At 36.6% G+C, this 20,052-nt stretch overlaps 1 pseudogene across 1 annotated transcript in view; it reads left to right on the top strand.

Moving 5' to 3' along the window:
• The window catches only part of LOC308614831 (ankyrin repeat domain-containing protein 26-like), a 136,214-nt pseudogene that overhangs the window by 74,931 nt on the left and 41,231 nt on the right, over positions 1-20,052 (top strand). The window contains exons 10-17 of the transcript XR_014017872.1: positions 124-240; positions 646-717; positions 3,553-3,646; positions 5,691-5,789; positions 6,407-6,435; positions 6,528-6,612; positions 14,270-14,517; positions 17,199-17,281. The product of XR_014017872.1 is annotated as an ankyrin repeat domain-containing protein 26-like (transcript). The remainder of the gene's footprint in view (positions 1-123; positions 241-645; positions 718-3,552; positions 3,647-5,690; positions 5,790-6,406; positions 6,436-6,527; positions 6,613-14,269; positions 14,518-17,198; positions 17,282-20,052) is intronic.

The following is a 20,052-nucleotide window of genomic DNA, read 5'->3' as shown; positions in this document are numbered from 1 at the left end:
GGATAGTGCCTATGATTTGACAGATCCAGTAAATGTTTGTGGTCTTACTGATTGATTGAATGACCAAATGAATGAATATGATGTTTTCTGGAATGAGGTGTTTGTTTTGTTTTGTTTTTATAGGAAGGAGCAACAAATCCAGAAATTGGAGATAAAGAAAATGATACTGATATTGAACGTGCTCCACAGGAGCAAACAGATCATAACAATTTGACTTTTTTTTTTTTTTTTTTTTTTGCGGTACGCAGGCCTCTCACTGTTATGGCCTCTCCCGTTGCGGAGCACAGGCTCAGGATGCGCAGGCTCAGCGGCCATGGCTCACGGGCCCAGCCGCTCTGCGGCATGTGGGATCTTCCCGTACCAGGGCACGAATCCGTATCCCCTGCATCGGCAGGCGGACCCTCAACCACTGCACCACCAGTGAAGCCCTTTTTTTTTTTTCCATTTCTTTTTAAGTATATTTCTTTTGCTCCGTTTCTTCAGAAGTATCCCAACTACTACCAACTTTTTCTTCCTGAAAATGCCTCAACCCTCTGAAATTCTTTTCTGCTACTTTATTTTATTTAAATATTTGTGGATGGAGATAGACATATATGTATTTAAAATTCATAGTAGTAAATGTTCTCATTAATGTATCTGTGGCTGCATTTTACAGATATGATGTCAGCACTAGGATTAGGAGAAGAGGAAGGTATAGAATCACCTTGGGATTCTGAGGTACTGTCTTCTATTATTATTTTTTTTTTTATTTTAAAATATAAGCACTGAATGATGTTAAAACATAAAAGGGGGGGTGCTTTGACTTTACTTTCTCACCTTTGCATTTGCCCATCAAAAGTTTTTCCTTACATTTTTAACCTGTAATTAATTAAATAATTGTGTGCTAAGTATAATAACTACCACATAGTGCACTTTTGTTAATTTGCAAGATTCACCTAATGAAACCAGTGTAGCACAGAGCAAAAACCAAGGCTTAGAAGTCATAAGGAATCAGTTTGGGTTCTGAAGTTAAATTTATCTAAAAACTGAAGCATTATTCCAGGTCAGCCTATGGCCAAATGTATGTTTCTTTTTTCTTTTCTTTTTTTAAAAAATTTTTGTTGGAGTATAGTTGATTTACAGTGTTGTGTTAGTTTCAGATATACAGCAAAGTGAATCAGTTATACATATATCCACTCTTTTTTCGATTCCTTCCCCATATAGGCCATTACAGAGTATTCAGTAGAGTTCTCTGTGCTATACAGGAGGTCCTCATTATTGATCTATTTTATATATAGTAGGGTGTATCTGTCAGTCCCAGTCTCCCAAGCAAATGTATGTTTCTTTGGTACATATGGATGTGTAAAACTCCTAGTGAGGTTCAGAGAGAAACAGGTTGAAATGTAGTTTTTTACCACTTAGACCTGAAAAAGATAGTGCCTGAGACTTGAAAGTATTAGTACATTTGGATTTTCAAATAGATCTGCAAGGAACGTTTCAAGAGAAGCAAAAGAATGGGGAATAATAAGTACGTGGCGTTATAATAACAACAGTTTGGTTTAGCGATGTTTTAATAAGTACACACCAGTTTGGATAAACTAGTGTGCGTTGAGTACCTTTATGGCAGCCATACTTGAAGTAACGTAAATATAAAGTAATGATGAGCTGTTGTAAGGTGACAGCTATGGAAAGAGATAAGAAGGGCCTGATCTGTTAGACATAGGCAGCTGCTGCAGTGATACAGCACTGTGTTTAAAGTCAAAAGACATGGTAGCATCCTGGTTCTGTCACTAGCTGTGGGATCTCGGAAAAACTTGTCTACCCTGGTTGAGCGTCAGTGACGTCCTTCGTAAAAATGGTACTGGTACCCACTTCTCAGGTAGGTGTAGGGAACAGATGTGGTAACAGCTGTGAACACACCTTGTAAACTGTAAAGGGTGCTATAGAAATGTAAGACAAAAATGATCACAGTGGCAATGAGTGACTCACTAAATGCTGGGGCACTTTTTTAAAACCTGAAGGACAATAAAATGACAGTAGTGTTAAGAATAGGAAAATTAGAACGGGCATGTGGATTTCTAGCTTGGGGTATGTTAAGTTTCTATAGACTGTTATCGGAGATCTCCTATATGTATCAAGTGCTTTGGTACTTGAGGTCCTCTCAACATTTTAAATGTTTTGATCTTAAATAAATTCCTGTTATTGAATACCAACTATATACTGGGCAGTTAGACACTGACTGTACCAATTGAGGGGTAAGGCTGTAGTGGTGGGAACATAAAACCAAACAGGAATCCTTTATAAGTCACTGTTAAGTCCTTCATGTAAAGAAAATGGAGAGAGCTTCCCTGGTGGCGCAGTGGTTGAGAGTCCACCTGCCGATGCAGGGGATACAGGTTCGTTCCCCGGTCCGGGAAGATCCCACGTACCGCAGACCGGCTGGGCTCGTGAGCCATGGCCGCTAAGCCTGCGCGTCCAGAGCCTGTGCTCCTCAACGGGAGAGGCCACAACAGTGAGAGACAAAGAAAATGGAGAATGTTACGTTAGACAACATTGAGAGAGTTTGTAGTTAGGATGGGGATGGGGGTGGGAGTGGAATTTAGGTAGTCAGAAAAGATCTGCATGTGAGAAAAGCTACCAAGGGGAGGATGGGAAGGAGCCAGTCACGTCAGGGTCCAGGGGAGGGACATTCTGGACAAAGAGAGCAGCGGATCCCATCATTACACTCTCGCATCTTGGAAGGACCAGGAAACAGGAAGTGGGGTAACTGTCCTTACAATCACTTTTATCATTGTTGTTGTATGTAGAAAATAAAATGTGCATAAGAAAAGCTTGGCACATTTAGATGATTAATAAATAAATGTTCTTATTCTTCCCTTATTAAAGCTTGCTGTACTTTTTTGAAGAGTTGCATAACTATATTTAAATTTTCTCCTATTATTTAAACATAAAAGTTTTTCTTACTACTTCGCTATTTTATTCAACTATTTTTCCTATCAATAAAAATTTTATCAAATAACAGATTCTTATAAGCCCTTGTTTACCTAAATGAAGCAGCTTCTACAGTGTTCTGTTTATGCTCAACATGAAATACTTCATGGTTTCTTTTCATGCCAAGTATATTATTTTAATACTAAAAAATTTCTGTCTTTAGAAATATTTTAAATTTATAGCAAGTGTACTTATTAAAGCATTTATTTAAACACATATTTTAAAAAAATACTCTCTTCGTTTGACAAGGAATGCAAAGTAGAGTTAGGTGTTTTGAAGTTAATTCTTTGCTGAAATGTGCCTGTCAGTCAGGCACATTTTTTGTCTGTGAAAATAATTCCTCTGGCTTTCCATGCTCAGTTTACAGAGTCGGTAGCCAAATGAGGATAAAAGATAGACTTGATCTAGAGAGTGTATATGAAGTTTTCTATTTAAATGTTTGGGTTTTCAATGCATGCTTCTCTTATTTTTAAATCTAATTGCTTGTAAAGTAGGAAATTTTTTAAAAGTAGGGTATTTTCAGCTATTAGCAGGGGATTAGGAAAGCTTTATGCAACTCATTATTAATATCAATTTTAACAGAGTATCTCTGAGAGACTTCCAGAGAAGTATGTTGATCATTTATCTGGAGCTGCAGGTCAAAGAGGAAAAAATATATTAAATGGACAAGTAGAAGGTAAGAACTATATTTTTATGAAAAAGTCATTTGACAGCATGTTGATTTAAAATGGGAATTCTGATATATTCTAATAGCCAAAGAAAATCACCTGTCGGTTAAGAGGAAGAATCATTCCTCACACTGATTTCAAGTTGAACTGAGCCTGTCTCATTCTGGAAAAGAAGTGCTGTATCAGAAGAACTAAGCAGCTACATCTTTTTTTCTTGTCAAAAATCCATCAGCAGTTTTTAGGCAGTTTTTATTTGGCCAAAAAGCAGTGCTTGAATACTTAACTGTGTGCTGTGTTCTATTTAAGCTCTGAGTGTCCAGATGTTCTTTTGTAGACAACATGCCATGATATAATCATCTATCTCCATGTCTGTTACCAAGTTACACTGTGAAGTGTGCCACCCTTTTGAGGTGGTCCTCAAAGACACAGTTTGCTTGTTGTTGAACCAAGTGTCCTAAAGCATGTACCTGAAGTTATATCATTTTTTATTCTAAAAAGCTATGCAGCTTATATTCTGAAAACTATTAAAAAACATAACACTGTTGATGCAAAAAAAAAAAAAAGAAAATCACCTGTCAAATGCATAGTGAGGAAAAAGACGAGAAAAGGAAGGAAGCTGTGTATCTTATCTGGTGTCAGCCACAGATTAAATTGAGAGTCCCCTTTCAGGAGCTAAATTATTAGTTCCGTTTCAAGGTACTCTACAACCTAAGGAAAGTCGGGAAATGAGGAAGAGGAAAGAAGGACTAAAGAATGAGAGAGGCAGAGGTTACAGGGAGTAAATGAAGGAAAAGGAAGCAGGGGTCTGTGGAGGACGGGGGCAAAGTAAAATAGGTCTTTAGAAAAGGGAAGCGAAGAGTATTTGAAACGTGAGACAAATTTGAAGTGAGCTTCCAGCACCGAAACTTGTCAGAGACGAACAGCAAAGCTTTCCCACTCTTACTGTGGGAATGTAGAAGCAGACTGATAGATCAGAGTCTCTCAAATTTTCATTAGTCCCCTGGGGACCTTGTGAAAAGTGCACATGCTGAGCAGCAGGTCTGGGATTGTGCATTTCTGACAAGCTCTCAGAGTAGCAAGGGTGTAGGCTTGCATTGAGAGAAATCTGGAAGAGGAGCCACTGGATAGTTCAAGACAGAACAGGATCAAGGAAAAGCATTATTTTGTTTTTCTTTCTGAGTGTGTTTATAGCCAGAGGGTAGCAAAGCGTTGAAGTAGAACTTATAGAGGTAAGGTGCCACTGCTAAGCAAAGAGGAAAAAAGAAGTGGTGGGGATGATCCATAAAAAGAATGTCAAAGGGGGAGAATTAAGACCACAGATCCAGAGACTACCTTTGAAGAGGAAAGAATATAGTGAAAGGAAAGAGGGGGGAAAGAAGGGTGTTAGGGAGGTGATTGTGGAGGTGATGAGGAAACTTGAGAGAACTCTCGTTAGATGACTTCAGTGTATTTACACTGAAACAAGGTTAGGTCATTGCTGCTCCAGAGAATACTGGAAGCAGGAGTGGGTGCTAGAATTGAGGTAAACCCCAGCTCCTCCTTGTAACTATCAGGCATCAAAGATATATGTTGTGTTGGTATGTGTTATTCAAATGAGATTAATTTGAATATGGAAGCACTGGCTGTTTTTTTTTTTTTTTTTTTTTTTAAGATAGGTTTGTGGGGTTTTTTTTGGCTGCTTGGCTTGGCATGTGGGATCTTAATTTCCCCGACCAGGGATTGAACCCGTGCCCCCTGCAGTAGAAGCATGGGGTCTTCACCACTGGACCGCCAGGGGAGTCCCTAAGATAGCTAATTTTTTGCTGATAATTGTTTCACAAAAATCCTTTTAAACATTAGCATGATATACTGAACCAAACTAATTTTGGAAACAAAAGAAATTAATAGGGTTCATTCCCTAAATGCTAAAATTGTTATTTTCAGTAAATACTACACTGATTTTGAAATATGAAAGATTTTTAATATCTAATAATTCTGTGGCAGTAAAATTTACTTTTTCCTTTTTGATAATCGTACTTCGATGTTGAAAACTTATAATACGTTATTTCTTAGATGTGCCTTATATACCTTCTTGCATGAGTGGATCGAGAAACTTTAAGATGACTAAACTAGAGGATCCAAGAAATGTAGGCATACCAGTAGCCCACATGGGTATGGAAAAACATGAATATTTTTATGAACTATAATTCTACAAGTGTATATCCAAGCTGATCAGTTCATAACACTTTCTCTGATGAGAAATGAATTATACATTCAACTGAACTGTCATCCCAACTGTGCACTTCCTAAATTACAGGACAAATTGAAGAACATGATAAATACTTGTAGTATAATGGTGTAAATGATGCTGCTGTATTGCATTCAAGATGTGCTGTTGCATTTTACCATCAGCTTTCACATTTACCTTCTCGGGGTCATGATTTGTTGCTCTGATTAAAGATCACTCTTCTCCTCATCAATCAGCATGTTCACATTGGTACATGTGCATTTTTCTATTTTATAAAGGCTTTTGGAACATAATCTTACTTTTGAAATCTTAACTGCATGTTTTGTTAAAGCTGTACTCCTATTTTTTCTTCAGTATCTATAGTGGATTCATATGTCTGTCTTGTTGCAGTCCTAACTTCCCCCAAGAAACAAAACACCAAAATCTAAAGTATTCACTGCCAAGGCCAAGCATGAGGATTCTGCTCAGTACTAACTGCATGAATATATAGTTGGCTTTCATAGTTACGTGTAATTGATTCTATGTCCCTTTTGCCTTTTAGATTCTCCTGAAAAATATCCTCACTTGAAGGTAAAAACTTATACTTTTGTCTTCAATTATTAACTACAGATTGTATCAAATGTACATTATTTATTAATCAACTTGTTTCAAAACCCATTCAGCCTGCAGTTGGAGTGAAAGATTCTGTTCCTAATAAAGCAGTAGGAATGAAGGATTTACAAACAGCCAGATCAGGTAAATTTTGCAGTGCAAATTTCACTCTGGAAAGAGGTACACTAAAATATTTGAAACACTCACAGCCTTCATATTCCTAATTCTTTTTTCTTTTGTTTTTGCAAGTTTAATTGAAGGATTTGACATAAATAAGGCACATGTTATTGTTGGTATCCATGTTTTGAAAAACAGATATTTACAAGCATAAGAAAAAGATATTTTTAAAATGTAAGCTTTAACTCAGATGTTTCTATGTACGTTTCAATACCCTAAAGTTCTCAGTTTGGAATCTCTGTACTTCTTAGGGATTCTCAGAGGTTAATTATTAGATTCTAAGATTTTTCCAGTTTTATAAAATGCTTATTTGAATTCTGACCTTAACCTAGAGTAAAGCTTCACTTGCTAACATGTCAATTGTATTTCAAATTTAATTATTTCATTTTAGTGGTGTTACACGGATGAGCTTAAGCCAACCAGATGTTTCGATTAGCAGACTCTGTGTGTGTGTGTGTGTGTGTGTGTGTGCGTGTGTGTGGTCTTTGATTATTAAAAGTGGGGGAAAGTAATCATACCTTAATGACGATTTGATAGACACAATCTTGTAAAACAGTAATTCTGAAAGTTTTGGGCTTTAAGATCCTTTTATTTATTTGTTTGTTATTTTTTATGATGCAGATATAGGATCCTTTTATACTTTTAAAAATTATTGAGAATTCCAAGGAACTTTTGTTTAAGTAGGTTGTATCTACTGATGTTTACTGTATTGGAAAATAAAACTGAAAAATTTAAAATACAAGCACACACAATCATACATTCTATTAGCCATTAGAAGTATGATGTTATCACATATCTTGTCTCTGGAAAACTGCTCTGTACACTTAAAACAGAATGAGAATGGAAATAACGTTTACTGTTATTGTGAAAATAGTTTTGACCTCTTGGACCCCTTGAACGGTTGAGTCTTGGGACTCCAGGGATGCTCAGGTGACACTTGAGAACCACTGTTTTAAACCATTTACAGAGCTCATGGATGTGAAATGATAAAGGGACGCTTGTGATGAAACAGGCTTTAAACTTTCACTTTTACATTTCTTGCTTTTTTCTTTGATTTGTCTTTATTTTAATGTATACAGCAGGTTCTTATTAGTCATCAATTTTATACACATCAGTGTATACATGTCATTCCCAGTCTCCCAATTAATCCCACCACCATCCCCAACGCCTGCGGTTTTCCCCCCTTGGTGTCCATACGTTTGTTTTCTACAACTGTGCCTCCATTTCTGCCCTGCAAACCAGTTCATCTGTACCATTTTTCTAGGTTCCACATATATGCGTTAATATACGATATTTGTTTTTCTCTTTCTGACTTACTTCCCTCTGTATGACAGTCTCTGGATCCATCCACGTCTCAACAAATGACCCAATTTCATTCCTTTTTTATGGCTGAGTAATATTCCATTGTATATATGTACCCCATCTTCTTTATCCATTCGTCTGTCGATGGGCATTTAGGTTGCGTCCATGACCTGCCTACGGTAAATAGTGCTGCAGTGAACATTGGGGTGCATGTGTCTTTTTGAATTATGGTTTCCTCTGGGTATATGCCCAGTAGTGGGATTGCTGGATCATATGGTAGTTCTATTTTTAGTTTTTTAAGGAACCTCCATACTGTTCTGCATAGTGGCTGTATCAGTTACATTCCCACCAACAGTGCAAGAGGGTTCTCTTTTCTCCATACCCTCTCCAGCATTTGTTGTTTGTACATTTTCTGATGAAGCCCATTCTAACTGGTGTGAGGTGATACCTCATTCTAGTTTTGATTTGTATTTCTCTAATAATTAGTGATGTTGAACAGCTTTTCATGTGCTTCTTGGCCATCTGTATGTCTTCTTTGGAGAACTGTCTATCTAGGTCTTCTGCCCATTTTTGGATTGGGTTGTTTGTTTTTTTAATATTGAGCTGCATGAGCTGTTTATATGTTTTGGAGATTAATCCTTTGTCTGTTGATTTGTTTGCAAATATTTTCTCCCATTCTGAGGGTTGTCTTTTTATCTTGTTTATGGTTTCCTTTCCTGTGCAAAAGCTTTGAAGTTTCACTAGGTCCCATTTGTTTATTTTTGTTTTTATTTACATTACTCTAGGAGGTGGATCAAAAAAGATCTTGCTGTGATTAATGTCAAAGAGTGTTCTTCCTATGTTTTCCTCTAGGAGATTTATAGTGTCCAGTCTTACATTTAGTCTCTAATCCATTTTGAGTTTATTTTTGTGTATGGTGTTAGGGAGTGTTCTAATATCATTCTTTCCATGTATCTGTCCAGTTTTCCCAGCACCACTTATTGAAGAGACTGTCTTTTCTCCATTGTATATCCTTGCCTCCTTTGTCATAGATTAGTTGACCGTAGGTGTGTGGGTTTACCTCTGGGCTTTCTATCTTGTTCCATTGATCTATGTTTCTGTTTTTCTGCCAGTACCATATTGTCTTGATTACTGTAGCTTTGTAATATAGCCTGACGTCAGGGAGTGTGATTCCTCCAGCTGCGTTTTTTTCCCTCAAGGCTGCTTTGGGTATTCGGGGTCTTTTTTGTCTCCATACAAATTTTACGACTTTTTGTTCTAGTTCCGTAAAAAATGCCATTGGTAATTTGATAGGGATTGCATTGAATCTGTAGATTGTTTTGGGTAAGTATAGTCATTTTCACAATATTGATTCTTCCAATCCAAGAACATGGTGTATCTCTCCATCTGTTGGTATCATCTTTAATTTCTTTCATCAGTGTCTTATACTTTTCTGCATACAGATCTTTTGTCTCCCTAGGTAGGTTTATTCCTAGGTATTTTATTCTTTTTGTTGCAGTGGTAAATGAGAGTGTTTCCTGAATTTCTCTTTCATATTTTTCATCATTAGTGTATAGGAATGCAAGAGATTTCGGTGCATTAATTTTGTATCCTGCACCTTTACGAAATTTTTTGATTAGCTCTAGTAGTTTTCTGGTGGCATCTTTAGGATTCTCTATGTATAGTATCATGTCATCTGCAAACAGTGACAGTTTTACTTCTTGTTTTGCAATTTATATTCCTTTTATTTCTTTTTCTTCTCTGATTGCTGAGGCTAGGACTTCCAAAACTATGTTGAATAATAGTGGTGAGAGTGGACATTCGTGTCTTGTTCCTGATCTTAGTGGAAATGCTTTCAGTTTTTCACCATTGAGAATGATGTTTGCTGTGGGTTTGTAATATATGACCTTTATTATGTTGAGGTACGTTCCCTCTATGCCCACTTTCTGGAGAGTTTTTATCATAAATTGGTGTTGAATTTTGTTGAAAGCTTTTTCTGCATCTATTGAGATGATCATATGGTTTTTATTCTTCAATTTGTTAATATGGTGTATCACATTGATTGATTTGTGTATATTGAAGAATCCTTGCATCCCTGGGATAAATCACAGTTGATCATAGTGTATGATCCTTTTAGTGCATTGTTGGATTCTGTTTGCTAGTATTTTGTTGAGGATTTTTTCATCTATATTCACCAGTGATATTGGTCCGTAATTTTCTTTTTTTGTTGTATCTTTGTCTGGTTTTTGGTATCAGGGTGATGGTGGCCTCATAAAATGAGTTTGGGAGTGCTCCTTCCTCTGCAATTTTTTGGAAGAGTTTGAGACGGATGGGTGTTAGCTCTCCTCTAAATGTTTGATAAAATTCACCTGTGAAGCCGTCTGCTCCTGGACTTTTGTTTGTTGGAAGATTTTTAATCACAGCTTCAATTTCATTACTTGTGATTGGTCTGTTCATATTTTCTGTTTCTCCTGGTTCAGTCTTGGAAGGTTATACCTTTCTAAGAATTTGTCCATTTCTTCCAGGTTGTCCATTTTATTGGCATAGAGTTGCTTGTAGTAGTCTCTTAAGCTGCTTTGTCTTTCTGCGGTGTCTGTTGTAACTTCTCCTTTTTCATTTCTAATTTTATTGATTTGAGTCCTCTCCCTCTTTTTCTTGATGAGTCTGGCTAATGGTTTATCAATTTTGTTTATCTTCTCAAAGAACCAGCTTTTAGTTTTATTGATCTTTGCTATTGTTTTCTTTGTGTCTATTTCATTTATTTCTGCTCTGATCTTTATGTTTTCTTTCCTTCTGCTAACTTTGGGTTTTGTTTGTTCTTCTTTCTCTAGTTCCTTTAGGTATAAAGTTAGATTATTTATTTGAGATTTTTCTTGTTTCTTGAGGTAGGCTTGTATAGCTATAAACTTCCCTCTTAAGACTGCTTTTGCTGCATCCCATAGGTTTTGGATTGTTGTGTTTTCATTGTCATTTGTCTCTAGGTATTTTTTGATTTCCTCTTGGATTTCTTCAGTGATCTCTTGGTTATTTAGTAATTTACTGTTTAGCCTCCATGTGTTTGTGTATTTTATGTTTTTCCACTGTAATTCATTTCTAATCTCATAGTGTTGTGGTCAGAAAAGATGCTTGATATGATTTCAATTTTCTTAAATTTACTGAGGCTTGGTTTGTGACCCAAGATGTGATTTATCCTGGAGAATGTTCTGTGCGCACTTGAGAAGAAAGTGTAATCTGCTGTTTTTGGATGGAATGTCCTATAAATATCAATTAAATCTATCTGGCCTATTGTGTCATTTCAAGCTTCTGTTTCCTTATTTATTTACATTTTGGATGATCTGTCCATTGGTGCAAGTGAGGTGTTAAAGTCCCCCACTATTATTGTGTTACTGTTGATTTCCTCTTTTACAGCTGTTAGCCGTTGCCTTATATATTGAGGTGGTCCTATGTTGGGTGCATATATATTTATAATTGTTATATATTCTTCTTGGATTGATCCCTTGATCATTATATAGTGTCCTTCCTTGTCTTTTGTAACATCCTTTATTTTAAAGACTATTTTATCTGATATAAGTATTGCTACTCCAGCTTTCTTTTGATTTCCATTTGCATGGAATATCTTTTTCCATCCCCTCACTTTCAGTCTGTATGTGTCTGTAGGTCTGAAGTGGGGCTCTTGTAGACAGCATATATATGGGTCTTGTGTTTGTATCCATTCAGCAAGCCTGTGTCTTTTGGTTGGAGCATTTAATCCATTCACGTTTAAGGTAATTATCAATATGTATGTTCCTATGACCATTTTCTTAATTCTTTTGGGTTTGTTTTTGTAGGTCCTTTTCTTCCCTTGTGTTTCCCACTTTGAGAAGTTCCTTTAGCATTTGTTGTAGAGCTGGTTTGGTGGTGCTGAATTCTCTTAGCTTTTGCTTGTCTGTAAAGCTTTTGATTTCTCCGTGGAGTCTGAATGAGATCCTTGCCAGGTAGAGTAATCTTGGTTGTAGGTTCTTCCCTTTTCTCACTTTAAGTGCATCATGCCACTCCCTTCTGGCTTGTAGAGTTTCTGCTGAGAAATCAGCTGTTAACCTTATGGGAGTTCCCTTGTATATTATTTGTCATTTTTCCCTTGCTGCTTTCAGTAATGTTTCTTTGTGTTTAATTTTTGCCAATTTGAGTACTGTGTGTCTCGGCATGTTTCTCTTTGGGTTTATCCTGTATGGGACTCGCTGCACGTCCTGGACTTGAGTGGCTATTTCCTTTCCCATGTTAGGGAAGTTTTCGACTATAATCTCTTCAAATATTTTCTCTGGTCCTTTCTTTCTCTCTTCTCCTTTTGGGACCCCTATAATGCGAATGTTGTTGCGTTTAATGTTGTCTCAGACGTCTCTTAGGCTGTCTTCATTTCTTTTCATTCTTTTTTCTTTATTCTCTTCTGCTCAGTGAATTCCGCCAACCTGTCTTCCAGGTCACTTATGTGTTCTTCTGCCTCAGTTATTCTGCTATTGATTCCTTCTAGTGTAGTTTTCATTCCAATTACTGTATTGTTCATCTCTGTTTGTTTGTTCTTTAACTCTTCTAGGTCTTTGTTAAACATTTCTTGCATCTTCTCGATCTTTGCCTCCATTGTTTTTCCGAGGTCCTGGATCATCTTCACTATCATTATTCTGAATTCTTTTTCTGGAAGGTTTCCTATCTCCACTTCATTTAGTTGTTTTTCTGTGGTTTTGTCTTGTTCCTTCATCTGGTACATAGCCCTCTGCCTTTTCATCTTGTCTATCTGTCTGTGAATGTGGTTTTTGTTCCACAGGCTGCAGGATTGTAGTTCTTGTTTCTCCTGTCTGCCCTCTCGTGGATGAGGCTATCTGTGAGGCTTGTGCAGGTTTCCTGATGGGAGGGAATGGTGTTGGGCAGAGCTGGGTGTTGCTCTGGTGGGCAGAGCTCAGTAAAACTTCAATCCACTTGACTGCTGATGGGTGGGCCTGCGTTCCCTCCCTGTTGTTTGTTTAGCCTGAGGCAACCCAACAGTGGAGCCTACCTGGGCTCTTTGGTAGGGCTGATGGCAGACTCTGGGAGGGCTCACGCCAAGGACTACTTCCCAGAACTTCTGCTGCCCGTGTTCTTGTCCCCACGATGAGCCACAGCCAACCCCCGCCTCTGCAGGAGACCCTCCAACACTAGCAGGGAGGTCTGGTTCAGTCTCCCGTGGGGTCACTGCTCCTTCTTCTGGGTACCACTGTGCACAGTAGTTTGTGTGTGCCCTCCAAGCGTGGAGTCGGTTTTTCCCCCAGTCCTGTCAAAGTCCTGCAGTCAAATCCCACTAGGCTTCAAAGTCTGATTCCCTAGGAATTTCTCTTCCCATTGCCAGACCCCCAGGTTGGGAAGCCTGATGTGGGGCTCAGAACCTTCACTCCAGTGGGTGGACTTCTGTGGTATAAGTGTTCTCCAGTCTATGAGTCACCCACCCACCTGTTATGGTATTTGATTTTGCTGTGACTGCGCCCCTCCTACTGTCTCATTGTGGCTTCTCCTTTGTCTTCGGATGCTGGGTATCTTTTTTGGTGAGTTCCAGTGTCTTCCTGTCGATGATTGTCCAGCACCTAGTAGTGATTCTGGTGTTCTCACAAGAGGGACTGAGAGCATATCCTTCTACTCCACCATCTTGGTACAGCTCTTATTTGTCTTAAGAAATTGAAATCTGACAATTTTACTTTCGTTAAAAAAAAGGAAAATAATTTTGTTATGTATTCATTTCCTGTGTCATGGCACTGTATGCTCTTTGGATCTAGTGTGGACCTAGACTTATCCTATTTTTACCAGGAAACAATTAGTCACTCAAGGCTATCATTTCTTTTGTAAATTTATGATATTTATCCAAGCCTTAAAAAATGAGTTCTGAAGATATTGGTACATTGAAGAAAGACCATCTCATTGTATTAAAGTGGTACCATTCATTAAAAGATTTCTTAAAACCCATGTCTCTGGAACACACAATACTGTCATGCATATTTAAACATAAAATAAATGGTTAGACATAATTTTGTTAATGAAAAAATTTATATGTTGAAGAGACGTAATTATTAATAAAGCTCTTAAGGTATACAGAATATGTAATAGAGATTGATGAGTGAATCAAAGTAAGTAACACTAGAAAATTAAAAATTAGAAAAAATGAGAGGCAATAGTTAACGTATCTATATGAATGGCAATGACGTGTAAGATACAATAAGCCATGAAGGAATAGTGTGTTTGGGGGGAGAGGAGGACATGGGACTGCTTCTCTGAAGAAAGAATTTGTTCAGGTTAGTCAAATTTGTATTAGTATTCACATTCTAATAAACGGAAACTTTGTTTTCGGATTTTTCAGAGTGGGATTCTGCTAGTTTGTCACTCAATAATGAGACTTGTCAAAGAGCTGGGCATTTGAAAGTTGATGATAAATATCCATTTGTGTCACAATCAATGACCAAAAATCAGTCAGCATCCACAGAATTTGGACAGATGACCTTAACAGATAAAGAAAAGATTAATATCAGAGTGTTGTTTCTGTTAGGGGATTACACACTCGTGACCTGTGTGAGTCACAACTGCCAGAAAACAGAGAAAGCAAACAATGTAATAAATAAGCACAGAGCGCTCAACCGTAGGCCACCTCGGCATGGCTTCACCATAATCCTGATGTTTCCAAAATCATTTTGTGGCAAAATGTGCTTTGTGTTTACTCCTTTTATTCAACCTGCAGCCAAACGTCTTTTAGCAAGACGTTTGCATTCTTCCTCTGACCAAAGCAACATAATAAATAACAAAGGGAATTAGGAGAGAGAATAGGTTCGTTAGGCTAGTATTTAGCATACACCTGAGAGTGGGTAGCAAGATTATATTTAGAACTTTGGGACTAGTTGGGAAACCTAGGTAGACATCTGAAGATTCCCTTCTCAAAATGTAGTTTCTTAGCTTTATTTTTGTTTAGCTCTGAATTCATTAGTTAAAACTATATTAGTTAAAACTATATTAGTTAAAACTATATTCAATGTAACGAAAAAAGCACCTCCAAAACCAAATACTAAACTATTTCTTGTATTTTGTATGAGTTTATATATTTTAGAATTGGCTTTCCCAGCAGTAATGGGAGTCATTGGGGATTGCTACATAGTCCCTCCTTCTTAGCTGTGTCCACATAGTATATCAACTTATTATTTTTAATGAATTAATAGTTCACAAGGGATATTGGTTTTAAGGAGTGCTGATCATTTAAAGATAGTGTAAGGAAAATCAATTCTAATTCCACTAGGATGCCCAGTCTATTGATTAACCACATCTAATATATGTTCTATATAAATACCAATTAATTTAGGGCCCTTAATCAGTCATATGATCAGGGCTATAGTAATAAATCATACAGTGTTTTCTTTTTCCAGTCCTATAGTTTTATCTTCTTGTCTTTCCTTACCTGTGGAATTAATGTTACATTTACAAAAGATTCTCAGTTATCTCCTAGAGTAGTGACTACAAGCTATAAACTCAAAGTTTTTTTTATCTATACAAGTGACTTGTTTGCTCTCATTTCTCCATGAGCTTGGTAGGTCCAAGAAACACAAATTCAAACGAAACACCTACACGAGCCCCCTCAACACAGGAAGATGTGAAACAGGAAAACTGGAAACTAAATACAAGCAACTTAAAACAGTTCATGCAGATCATTTCTCTTCTCAGTTGATACCTTTTATAAAGTAATAAGCAGAGTCTAGTTCTTGAGGGGCCCAGGATTCGTGCATTTATTTATTTAATAAAGATTTATTTTATACTGGGTCCTGGTAATTTTATATCCTAAATATTTCTGGAAACAGTCCCTCAGTGTAGGCCTGCATCATCTTTTTTTTTGCATTATAATGCCATCAAATTCTTCTCCCTCTATTTATTTGTATGGCCTTCAAATTCATCCCTCCCGCAGCATTTAGAGTGATCTATGTCAAATGCACCAGTGATCGTGAACCACTCTTTAAAGCATATTAATGTCCAGCCATCTTAGAATGACACGAGGCTTTCATAATCTAACTTCTACCTGACTCTCCCTCTCTAGCCCTTTCTGTCTGTCCTTTGCTCTGGAATTCTGAACTGCTGGTGATGCTCTCTCATCTATCCCTGTATTTTAGACAAATATTCACCCTGTTTTATGTATGCTTCTCTGCCTGTCTTGCTACAGCTTTCCATGCTCTCTCCCTTTCCTGCCCTCTATTCCCTTGAATCTGACTAACCTCACTGTGTAAGTCTCAGCTCAGGCATTATCTCTAGAAAAGCCATCCCTGACACCTTTTATCTACATTCTTCTTTAAACTCCATGTTTAGTACTGATCAGGAACTCAATAAATAATTATTGAGTAAAATAAAGACTGTTTATACAAAGATGATTTCAAGAGATTGTCCTCTACAGTCTAGAAGCAAAGAGGATAGACGTGAAGAAATAATTTACAGTTCAGGGGATGAAGATACACTAGAAAAATCTATAAAGTAGTAATGTAGCTACTAGGAAAGAGACACCTATTTGGGGAAAGAGAGCTGTAATCAAGCAGGACTTCACAAAGCAGGCTGAGTCTTAAAAGATGAAAAGAACTTTGTCAGAAGAGTAGAGGAAAACATTTCAGATTAAGGAACTGACAAAAGCATGAAAAGTAACAGTAATTTTGGAAACCATGAATAACGTTGCAGTTGAAGCTTGGTGTGTTGTTAAATAGGTACTATTATGAAGTAGAGAACAGAGTATATTGTGACTTTCTATGTTTGTCCTGTATTTTTAAATTTTGTTTGTTTGTTTGTTTGTTTTGCGGTAAGCGGGCCTCTCACTGTTGTGGCCTCTCCCACTGCGGAGCACAGGCTCCAGACGCACAGGCCTAGCGGCCAGGGCTCACGGTCCCAGCTGCTCCGCGGCATGTGGGATCTTCCTGGACCGGGGCACGAACCCGTGTCCCCTTCATCGGCAGGCGGACTCTCAACCACTGCGCCACCAGGGAAACCCTTTGTTTGGTTTCTGATTGTTCTGTTCATTGATGTTTGGTGGATGAATTTGTAAATGAATCTTTGAGATGTTTCTGTGCCTGTAACCTGGTGACATCTGGTATTTCCCAGATGGTTTGTTGGAGTTTTAGGTAATTAGAAGTATTTCTTAAAGAAGTAAATATTCAGCTAAAGATTAAGCTTAATTTAAATTGTCATTTGATAAAATTTTTTAAATCTATTTTTATAAAGATTATGTCTTTTAACTAACTGTTCTAAGTAGTTAATTTTAACTAAACATATAGATTTGTCAGCAGAACTAGACTTAGAAATAACATCGGAGGAAGCACAAGAAAGGCTTGATGGAAGTGAAAATAATCACTCACAGGTATGTAAAAATGTAAATGTAAATTTCTGGCTCAATATTGTTTTCTATGTTTTAACAACAGAGTTCAAGTGAAATTACCTTTCAAAATTAACCTCTTAGAATAGATAGATAATAATTTAATAGTTAGTTTTTATAGTGCTTTAATTACAAAGCTTAAAATATTGTCAGAATCTATTATAATTTATAGTTAAACTTTGTCCTTGGAATTGAGGCAAAAAAAATTTCCAGAATATTTTTTGCTTCTTCCTTATATGATAAAGAAGGTGATAATCAAATACTGAATCGTATGATTAAGCAGTTGAAATTATGAACAGTATATCAGTGATGGTCCGTGAGTTAGATTCATGGAAGGAGAAATCATTCCCAACTCTTCAAAATTTGCAGTTTCAAATTGCCAGTCACTAATGCCAAGATTAAAGATTTATTCTGTCTTGTGACCTCTATGTAATCGACCTAAAGATCTACACTCAGGGAGAGAAGGGGTCATACAATCAACCCAATTGCCTATTAAGGAAGCAGACCTTCCAGAATTGGACCTTTGTTGTTAGGGTACAAACAATAACTTTCTAATTTATTTCATTTCAGGGTAGGAAACCAATAAATAATATTAAACAATGTTTTATCCACTTTCATTAGTGGATATTAGAATATAATATAACTGAATGAAAGCAGGTATTACATCAATGTATAATACTATCATAGTATATAATTTACATTAAAATTTAGGAATTTGTTCCTCTTTCTGATTGGTATTAATTGATTTTGGCTCCTAGGAATTTAAGGTTTGTCTATTCTCCAGTTACTAGTCCTTAAAAAAAAATCCTTACGTGCACATAGGGACTTTTTAAGGTACGGTGAGGTGAAATATTTTTAAGTAAGGAAGGCTTTGTAACATTAAAAATCATCTCCTAATTAATTTTTGGTAGATTTAACATATATGAATTATTTAGTTCAAACAAACAGTGACAAACTTGGGTTTGTGAGTTCATGTTTTTCTCCTGTTTCAGGCTAAGGCAAGTTATTTTTCACTTCTTAGTTGTAATCCAGTGATTTGTGAGTAGCTAAACATAGATTAAGAAGTTTAATGGTTAAAGTTTAATTATTTTCTAATTTTTCTTTGCCTGTACTTGATTACTTAAGGATAAAGTTATTTTACAAACATGTACCCTGACAGAAAAGACATCTGAAAATCAAATCAAGCCAATTGATCTTCCGCTTTTGCATCTGCAAAAAATGCCTCAAGAACCAGAAATGAATAAGGAATGTGATAGAGAGGACATATCTGTATGTTCAGGACTTCCTTGTGTACAAAAGCATGAGTAAATGTGGATCAAACGAGGCAAATTAGGGTGGAAAAATAACTTCAAACGCATCACAAATAAGTTAAAGTGGAAGTTTGGTGGAACTTTTGAAAAATACAAAATTACTGTTTGTCCTGAGGAAGAGCCACTACATGATAACCCTAAAGAAGGAGCAAACATAAAGGAAATACCTTCTAATTTGACAAATAGTATACCTGACTGTCAGGCAAAAGTTGCATTTGGAGTGTTTGTCTCTCTAGCATTCCAAGCATTTCCTGAGCAAAAAGAACCCAGGCTTGAAAATGTTTTTCCATCTTATTTAACCTCTGGGTCTTGGGGACATTCTTGTCCGTCATCTTCACAGCTTTATATAAATGAAAATAAATTAGACTATGAAAGTGATAAACCAGACACTGAACATGCTTTTAACAAAAATGAGGAGAGTTTTTATAATGATACAGAAAATAAAAAAGTAAGGGACTCAGTAGTTACATTTGAAATGCAAGAAGACCAAGAGTTTGATATGCAAATGTTACAAAATATGAACCAAAATACCACTAATTGGAATTTAGACTCGGATGTATACCTCAGTCTTGTAATCCCAAAAGACTTTTTGATTTATGGCTTGCCCACTCCAATGAAATGAAACACATGATTCAAATAAAAAGTCGTGATATTTCTGCTGTTACAAATACTTATAAGAAAACCAAACCAATACAAGACTGGTTCCAGAAGCCATTGCTTGCAGATAATTGCAGTGCTAATAACTATAAAAGCATGCAACCTGAATTAGAAAATGGGAGTTCTTCTCCACTGAATAGTAACAGAAGATCCAAAGTGTATCTAAATGAAGAATTACAGCAAGATATGCAAAGGCTTAAGAATGAGATAGGCATGTTACAAGTAGAGTTCCTGGCTTTGGAAAAAGAGAAAATTCAACTTCAAAAAGAGATAGAGGTTCATTTGCTGCTACTTTGTTCTTTCTCTTTATCAATGATCTGATCCATTCTGATTTTCCACTTAGTAATAAAATGGGGTCAGCTAAATAGGTAATTGTGTAGAAAAAGATTATTTCTGCCATCTAAATAATAGGAAACTATTTTCATGGCTTTTGTTCCTTAATCAACCTAAGTCTCTCTCTGTCAGTCTTTCATATGAACTGGGAAACTAATTTAGCTACATACCATGTGACCTTCTGAGCCAGAATTTCCACAAAGAAAATTGCTTAAGAAATATAATAAGCTAGGGTTTGGGTTTTTTTTTTAATCTATTGGGTTTTAAATATAAATTACACTCTATGGTATGGGAAGGAAGCAGTGACTGAAAGAAGGGACATAAACACGTATTCCTGCTAAACTAATCTCTTTATTGTGCTTTAGTATATGCAATCTTCTCTGCTTTACTCAATCGCTTGGCACTTAGAATTCCAACATGGCCACTTCAAGATATTTTTAATAACAAATACATGTA

This window comes from Mesoplodon bidens, assembly GCF_964165515.1.
Source record: "Mesoplodon bidens genome assembly, chromosome: 3".
NCBI classification, from domain to species: Eukaryota; Metazoa; Chordata; class Mammalia; order Artiodactyla; family Ziphiidae; genus Mesoplodon; species Mesoplodon bidens.
This window is presented reverse-complemented; position numbering and strand designations above follow the sequence as displayed.